Below are 7,700 nucleotides of genomic sequence, written 5' to 3'. Positions count from 1 at the left end.
CTTTCTTATTTCTTTTAGTTCTAATTTCTCTTTAACCTTTAAAAAGAAACAACTAAAACGCATTGCCACATAACAAGGTATTTATAACACTTGTAAAGTAACCTATGTGTCATGCTCCATGCAATGTCTGGTCATTACTATATATAATTTTTATAAACATGTAATAACCAAGCAAACATGCTTTCCATACACCCTTATACTATAAAAATTATAATATAAAGATGATGCATGTCAATGCTTTTTATGCATGCATAAATATAACTCTTATATTATATGATGCATGAGCATGCTCTTACGTAATTTAAATCATGCTTCTCTAAATAACATTTATAATAAAGAGATGATGCATGACCAATGCATAACCTAAGGTGGAATTTTTCTATATGTGCATACCATATGACATATAAATAAACATACATCTCATGTATTAAACCAAAGATTAATGGACCGGGATGAACTAACACAAAATCAAAATGAAAAATTCTATCTATTACATTTTTCCATCTAGCAAATCGGTTCACCGACGAATCGGGTCTTGAAGCATCGGGCGAAGCTCCATCGTTTAGTAAACGTCTCCAGGTAAACAATTGTGTAGCTCACTAGACGATAGAGCGAAAAGCTAAATGCTCGCTTAGACGACAACGAGGCTGCGAAGCCTGATCGTCTAGACGATCGCCTAACATGCGAAAAGGTAAACGATTTACCCTGCCTTTACTTCGCAATCCTATAGCCAGTAACTAAGCGATGAGGCTTGTTGAGCTATATGATCGTCTAGTGCATGCATGTGTTAAACGACACATGAGCATCTGATACTCAGCGATCGTCTACCCCATCACCTACACAACTCGACCAATGCTTGGTCGTCTTAGTCCTTAAAGAATAGCAACCCTTGCCCTAAACTTCTTCACAAACGACTCAAAACTCAAACTAACTTTGAAATTACAGACTCAATAGCAATTAATTATGCCAAAAAACGCAGGGGCTTTTACAATTAACTGGAAATGTAAAAGAATTTAACAAACCGAGGTTGTATCCCAAAAAAGTCCATTAATCCACCACATTAAAAAGCAATTTAACAATTAAAACAGAGAGTAGACATGTTGCACCCACTAAGTATGTATATGAAATTCTTTGCATAAATGAAATTGGAATATCAGAAACCTGGCTCTGATACTAATTGAAGGAACTCTTATACAAGAGTACCTATAAACGGAAGCGGATTTTTCCAATTCATTGTGACAGAATTTCCACACATACATTCTAACATACAGATATGCATTGAAAACACTAAATTATTGGCATGCTTTGAAAGATAAAAAACAAGAGACTGAGAGACTTACTAGTTGAAAGATTTCTTCAAAGTCGGTCTCATCATGAACGAACTCCTCTCGCTCTTTCTCGTCCAACAAGTAATCACCCAGCAACACCACGATTGTCTACACGAACAACAGCACACGAACAATAGGTAACAAGAACGACACCACCACTCAAAGCCCTCAGTACTCTCAGAATGAGAATCTAAAGGGTGGACTATGATGGAATTGGTAGAGGGAAGGAGGAAAGGTTATCGTGTACTACGAACAAGAAAGTAGGAGAAAGGGAAGACTATCGTATAGTCGGGTGCTTGATCGTTTAGGTCGGGGTACACGATCATATAGTAATTACTAAGCGATTGTCTATGAAAAGGTAAGTGATCGTTTAGTTACGCTTGGGCGCTAAGAAATCGTCTAATTGATGTGTGGTTAATGCGATGAAATAATGGTGTAGAATGCAATGGTAGAATATGCGTTGTGCATGCAAGTTTTTTTAGCAAGATCTAAATATAAATCCTACTAAGTTGCTTGGTAAGCCCAGGGTCGAACACAGGGACTATGGAAACAGTAGGCGATCGTGATTTTTGATTACTTTACGTTGATGAATAAAACAATGCGTTAGTTGGTATGTTTGTTTAATGTAAAAAGTTTATGCGGCGGTATTGAGAAAAGAGTCAATAACAACGAAAGTACAATGAGTATGTGGAGGAATGGGTTGAGAAGGTCTTGGCTAGCGCTTTCTGAGATTGCGTTCAAGCTATGCGATCATGCTACATTCATGCGACAACAATTCATTTTCAAATGCAAATGCGATAGCTCCTAGTTTTAGGACGCATGTGATGTATGCGATGATGTCTATAGGACTTATTCCTAAGTCTCTATTTCTTGCTATGCAATGATGAATGATGCACATAGGTACAAGGTGACCGCATACAATCATATCATATCTTTAGGGTGCATGGGATGCGTTAATAGCAAACATAACTTGTTCCTAAGCTGAATCTCTTGATTATGCGGTTCTAATCTAACTCTCCCAAGCCTAAATTCTAATCTGACTTTTCCAAGCATAGATTCTATCCTTAAACTACCCTTCCGAGTATTTCTAAAAGGTAGTTCCGAGTATTTCTAAAAGACGAATGATGGATACATAATACAAGATGATCGCATAAAGTGAAGATCCTAGGTTATGCTAGCTAAGTACTTCTCAACCCATTCGACAGTTTTAGCTACTCATGCGTAATGTAAAGAGAGTGGACAGATATAGAGATGCAATTTTCATTTCATAAATAAGTTCATAATACAAAATGACAATTGAAAATAAGGGTAGAGAGCCTGGTAGCAATGTCTTGCTTCCCAAGACTTTTACACTGAATTCTCTCTACTCTACCCAAAGAATGTTCTTGCTTTCGTAAAAGTCGGCCTTCTCTCTGTTTTTGATACTTTCTGGCACTCTTCCGAGTTAACCAGGGCGATCTTTCGGCGTATTCTCCCTTCACTCGCCTCCGCTTTCTAAGTATGTGAAATCTAAGTATTTAGTGAAGACAAACTCTAAATTTTGAATAGCGGAACCGAACTCTCCGAACTTCTTTAACGAAGGTGGCCTTCGGTATTTATAGAGCTTCAGGGTGAAGAGCTTTTTCTCTCGAATGATTGCACTGATGGGATGTTATTAATTCTCTGTCTGATGTGCCGAATAATTGTCACCAAAAAGTTGAGTGTACTTGCTACAGTGTGTCGTTAACGGCTTGTCAACTAAATTCACATTCGACCGTCATCAGCTTTCTATCCCATCGTGATTTATTAAGCTTTCACCTTGATGCGTCGGCTCTATGCAGCCACCTTCTTGAACAGATCTTTGCGAACACATATGATTGCATAGCCTTGCAGTCGCAATCTTTTATGCGCTCAGACGCTAATTTCCTTGGATCACAATTTCACCTTGCGCCAACGCATTTTCCTGCACAAAATACATAAATTAGTTGCTTTAATGTGATAGACGCATATGATCGCAATGTTCTAAACTTAATGCTTTTGGACACAATTTTATATATTTTTACCGTCACAATTCTTCATTGTTTTATATCTTTATGCTGTAATAACATGCATTTCTGCCCGTTATCACTAGTAAAGGTAAGCGATCGTTTAAGAAATCGTGAGGGATCGTTTAGGAAAGCGTGGGTGTGCGATCGTTTAGTAGGCGGCTATCATATAGGCTCTCAACACTAAGCGATATAAGACTTATCATACCATGAGCAATTATGCGTGTTGTGCAAAATGAAAACAATTTTCATTTTATTCTTCAGTTACTAGAACTAAATTGAACTTCCTACTATCGCACGAATTCGGAGAAAACTTCGGCCAATTATCTCATAACTGTCCAATTAATAAATTAATAAATATAATCATATTATATTCATAACCTATAGTTTGATATCATATATCAACTATAGTGTTTTCTCCTCTACTTGATATAAATCATATTTATATCCAATTTCCTCCATAATAATGTATCTCATACATTTAGTCAATCATATCATATATAATTAACCAGTTCAATTATATCATATATGATCGAACTCCCTCCACTACAAGAATTTTGGGCTTTAATGTCGGTTGGAAAAAGTGAAACCGGGGGTATAAAGTCGATTTTGGTTTTTTTTTAAAAGCGGATCTTTAATGTCGGTTTTAAACCAACATTGTGGGTATACCTTGAATGTCGGTTTAAAACCGACATTAAAAATCCGCTTTTCTTTTTTAAAAAAAAAAAAACCAAAACAAAACCCATTCCCCCCCATTTTTTTCATTTCCCGCTTCACTCCCCCCATTTTCTTTTTCCTTTCATTCCCAAACTTCCACTCATCCAACAACCTATGCAAAACCCTTCCAAAACGTGACTCCTTTCTTCCTTCCACGCGAAACCCACAACCCGGCCAAGCATCCGACCATGGATTTGGTCATGGATTCAACTGTTCAGGTGCTGTTTTGATAAGAAGTCTGAGAAGAAATCCGGCTTATTCAAGTTTACTTTCTGTTAATCTCTTTTTTTTATATATATTTTTCTAACTGATTACTTGATTATTATTTATATGCTTTGTAGACTATTGTTGTAGTAGCAGTTGTTCCGCATGGGGTTTTACAGCTTGGATCTTTATAAAGTAAGAGCATCTTCCTTGCGGTAGATTGTGAAAGTTTGTGAATTATGATCCTTGCTGAACATCAACTTTTTGTTTTGGGATGCCGTATACATAATTGTTTTCAATACTAACTGTTTCTGAACTTGTTACATGTAATACTATTTTAATAATAGGCCTCTCTGATATTATAATTTATTTTAATTTCTTGTAGCCTGACATTCCCTACAATTTGTTTAGTATCTGACTGTTAGGTTTAAGTAGCTTTGGTACCCATGTATTAAAAAATAGGTTTAAAACCTTTATGTTTTTCTATTTGTGAATTGGAACAGCAAAGATAGTCTGGGACCTATATTTTATTTCCATTATTCGTATTGTTAAATGTTAATATGTATTATTTCAGTAATTTTTACCCATGCTTTGAATAATGGGGTTAAAAATACACGTGATTTTTCTATTTGTAAATTGGAGCAGCGCTGGAGACCTCATTTTGTTTCATCACATTTTAGTATTTTTATTGAGAAATCTAAGGAGAATACTTATAGACAATTTTTTTTTATAATGTTCTCTTAATTGCTTTTTCTTGGTGTAAAGTGAATTCACTTTTTCCCTCTTATACACTTTCCTCTCTTTTGTCCAATTGGAGAAGTTTATTGTAACTCCTCTGGATTTGGGATCTCTCTTTCCTCTTCTTTTGTAATTTCACTCATCAATGTAATTGTTTCTTGTCTTAAAAAAAAAAAGTTGACAAATAAAGTATACTCGTGATGCTTTGGGTTTTTTGATGGGTGTCCTTTTGTTCTTCATCTTCACTAATGATTTTCTTTTTTATTCTGCTGACCTCAATTTATAAAGTTGTGTGCTTTTCAGATATTTTCAAATTTTAGGTTTATCTTCGATGCTCTGTATTGCTGATGGATTCTTCCTAGATCAGTCAACCTATGCATTCTATTTGGGCTTCTTATATTAGAATTTTCTTTCTGATATATTTCCCAGTTTTGATCTCATGTAACTGGAATACCAATTTCTAGCTCACTGTCTAGATTTAGGTTAGGATGGAGGATGGGCACCTGTTACCCAATCACCCTTTTGTAACTACTACACTTGTTTATAAAACTGCTTTATCTGAAAACAATTACTCAATCTACTTGGAGAGAGTACTTGGTTTAACTTGCATGGATCAGTGTAGACTTGTTCATTCCTTGGATATAAATGTTATCTAACTTTTGTTTATTGTATCCATGTTCATTTTATTATTGGAATTAGGTAACTGAGGATGTCAATCTTGTGGCTCGCATCAGAAATGTTTTTCTAACTCTCCAGGAGTCGTCAGCAGGGCATATTAAGCCAATGCAGTCATGTAAAAGCTCAGGATACGTGGTAATTGTCTTTCGGTATCTCTTATCTTTCCTCTCTCCTTTTTCTGTTGTTTAGACAATTAAAGAATTTGTTGGCATATCAAAAAGATTGACATAAAAAAAGCAATTAAAGAATTTGTCTGTGTTGGTTTGATATGCTAGGGTATGTACTAGTTACACTAATCATATCAAAATTTCCTTTTTCTGTAGGCAGACATTCCATCTAGAAGCTTAGCAACACAGGTGAGTGAGTCCTGGTTGTTTTAACAACTTAGACACTTTTGAAAATTAGGTAGTATGGATATTTATTACCTTAATTTTCCTTCCTGTGATAAAACAGTCTCTGTTAACTTGTGTTTGAATAGTAGTTTCCTATTAAATGAAAAGAAGATGTTGAGATCATAATTGATTTGTTTGCTAGTGATTCTATCTTGTGTTTGAATGTTGAGGAAAAATGAAATTATTTTGTACAAAGAAGGAAGAGAAAGGTTGAGAGCTCTCAATGCTTAGCAATAATGGCGATTTTTTTAAGATCAAAAGACTTAAATGCAGATTTACGTATGCAAGGTAAGGGATGAGAAGTAGACAATAAGATTTTAACATGGTTTGGCAAGAGGTGCCTACGTCCACGAGAAGAGCTGAGATTTCTTGAGAAGTAGAAAGGGAAAAATATTACAGATAAATTCGTCTAACTCATTGATTTCTCTCTTTTTTTATCTCTCTCTTTTAGATCTTTTATATATAGGATGTTTACAATTTTGTTGAGAGATAAAAGTAAGTTAAAATGTCAGTTTCACTTTAAATAGTTACTGTTTTAACGCTTTTCAATATACTTGAGGAAGAACTGGATGTCATAATCAAGCATGGAACACAATCATGAGAGAGTCGGTGTGCTGCAACACATGGGATGCAGGTGTCTCAGTTCAAGAAGGTACTTTGTTATGCTTACAATTGCTATTTTTTTGGGGTTGGGAAAGAAGTGAGTTACTAAAACCAACTCAAGAAGATACTTTGTTGTTTACTCAAGTCCCTTTGTGAAAAATATAATATTCTTATGCTTTGAGTGTTAAACTGCAACTAGATAAACTAGCTAAATCTATGAGGATCAATTCTGTTTATGATCAAAATTATCTCGATAGTAGATAGGTTACTAATTGTTGTTACACTTTTTTCCACTTGAACAGGATATACAAGAGAAATGAGCAATATTGTGGTGATTGAACCATATAGAAGATAGGTTACTTGTTTTCTTATCTTCTTCTTTTCTTCTCTCTTGACAAGGCGATTCTTTTTTTTTTTTTTTTTTCAAAATAATCTCTTCTTAGCCTTTGCAAGTGGATATGAAACTATTTCAGAATAAGATTCTTTTGGAAACTAGTCGAATTAGAATTTGGGAGCTAACTCATTTGAGTAATAATGAAATGACTTTGAGTGAAGTTTTTCATTTTGTTAGGTTCAAGTTTGATGTGTAAGGCTAAATTTTGATTCTTAAGGATTTGGAAGGAAGAGAGGAAGATTGCATTGGACATGTTTAAAGAAGGGTTTGACAAAGTGGAAGAAGATGCACCAAACACAAAAAGGACTTCATAACAACATTTATAACAAGTACAAAGTAATATTTATAAGATGCTTATCTTAAAAGTCTATTTGTTTCTAAAGTTTTGGAATAGATTCTTAGGCATCCTTTGGTAGTTTATGGTTTGGTTGGTTATGGTAGTGGAACTTGGTAGTTTATATTTAAGCATTATTTGTCTAAATGAATCCGGTTGCAACTATGGTAGGTTTTGTGGGTTATTCATGCATTGTGGGTTAAGTTAATACTTCTCATTATCATTGTCGAATCTTTGTTATCTCTTGTTTAACCATTATTAGTGGCTTCTTCGTCAATTTGAATCAAA

The 7,700-nt window shown here is 34.8% G+C and overlaps 1 long non-coding RNA gene across 2 annotated transcripts; it reads left to right on the top strand.

Annotated features, from left to right (window-relative positions):
• The first annotated feature begins 4,119 nt into the window (after positions 1 to 4,119).
• Positions 4,120 to 7,330, top strand: LOC120090863. Of its 2 annotated transcripts, none has more exons than XR_005485604.1 (6): positions 4,120 to 4,287; positions 4,411 to 4,468; positions 5,711 to 5,824; positions 6,013 to 6,733; positions 6,987 to 7,039; positions 7,296 to 7,330. It is a non-coding gene; the product is annotated as an uncharacterized LOC120090863 (long non-coding RNA). The 2 variants fall into 2 exon arrangements; XR_005485603.1 differs by having other exon boundaries at positions 7,256 to 7,317.
• Positions 7,331 to 7,700: the final 370 nt, after the last annotated feature.

The sequence above is a fragment of the Benincasa hispida genome, chromosome 1 (assembly GCF_009727055.1).
Source record: "Benincasa hispida cultivar B227 chromosome 1, ASM972705v1, whole genome shotgun sequence".
In the NCBI taxonomy this organism is placed as follows: Eukaryota; Viridiplantae; Streptophyta; class Magnoliopsida; order Cucurbitales; family Cucurbitaceae; genus Benincasa; species Benincasa hispida.
Note: the sequence above shows the minus strand (reverse complement) of the source record. Positions and strands in the feature narration are given on the sequence as shown.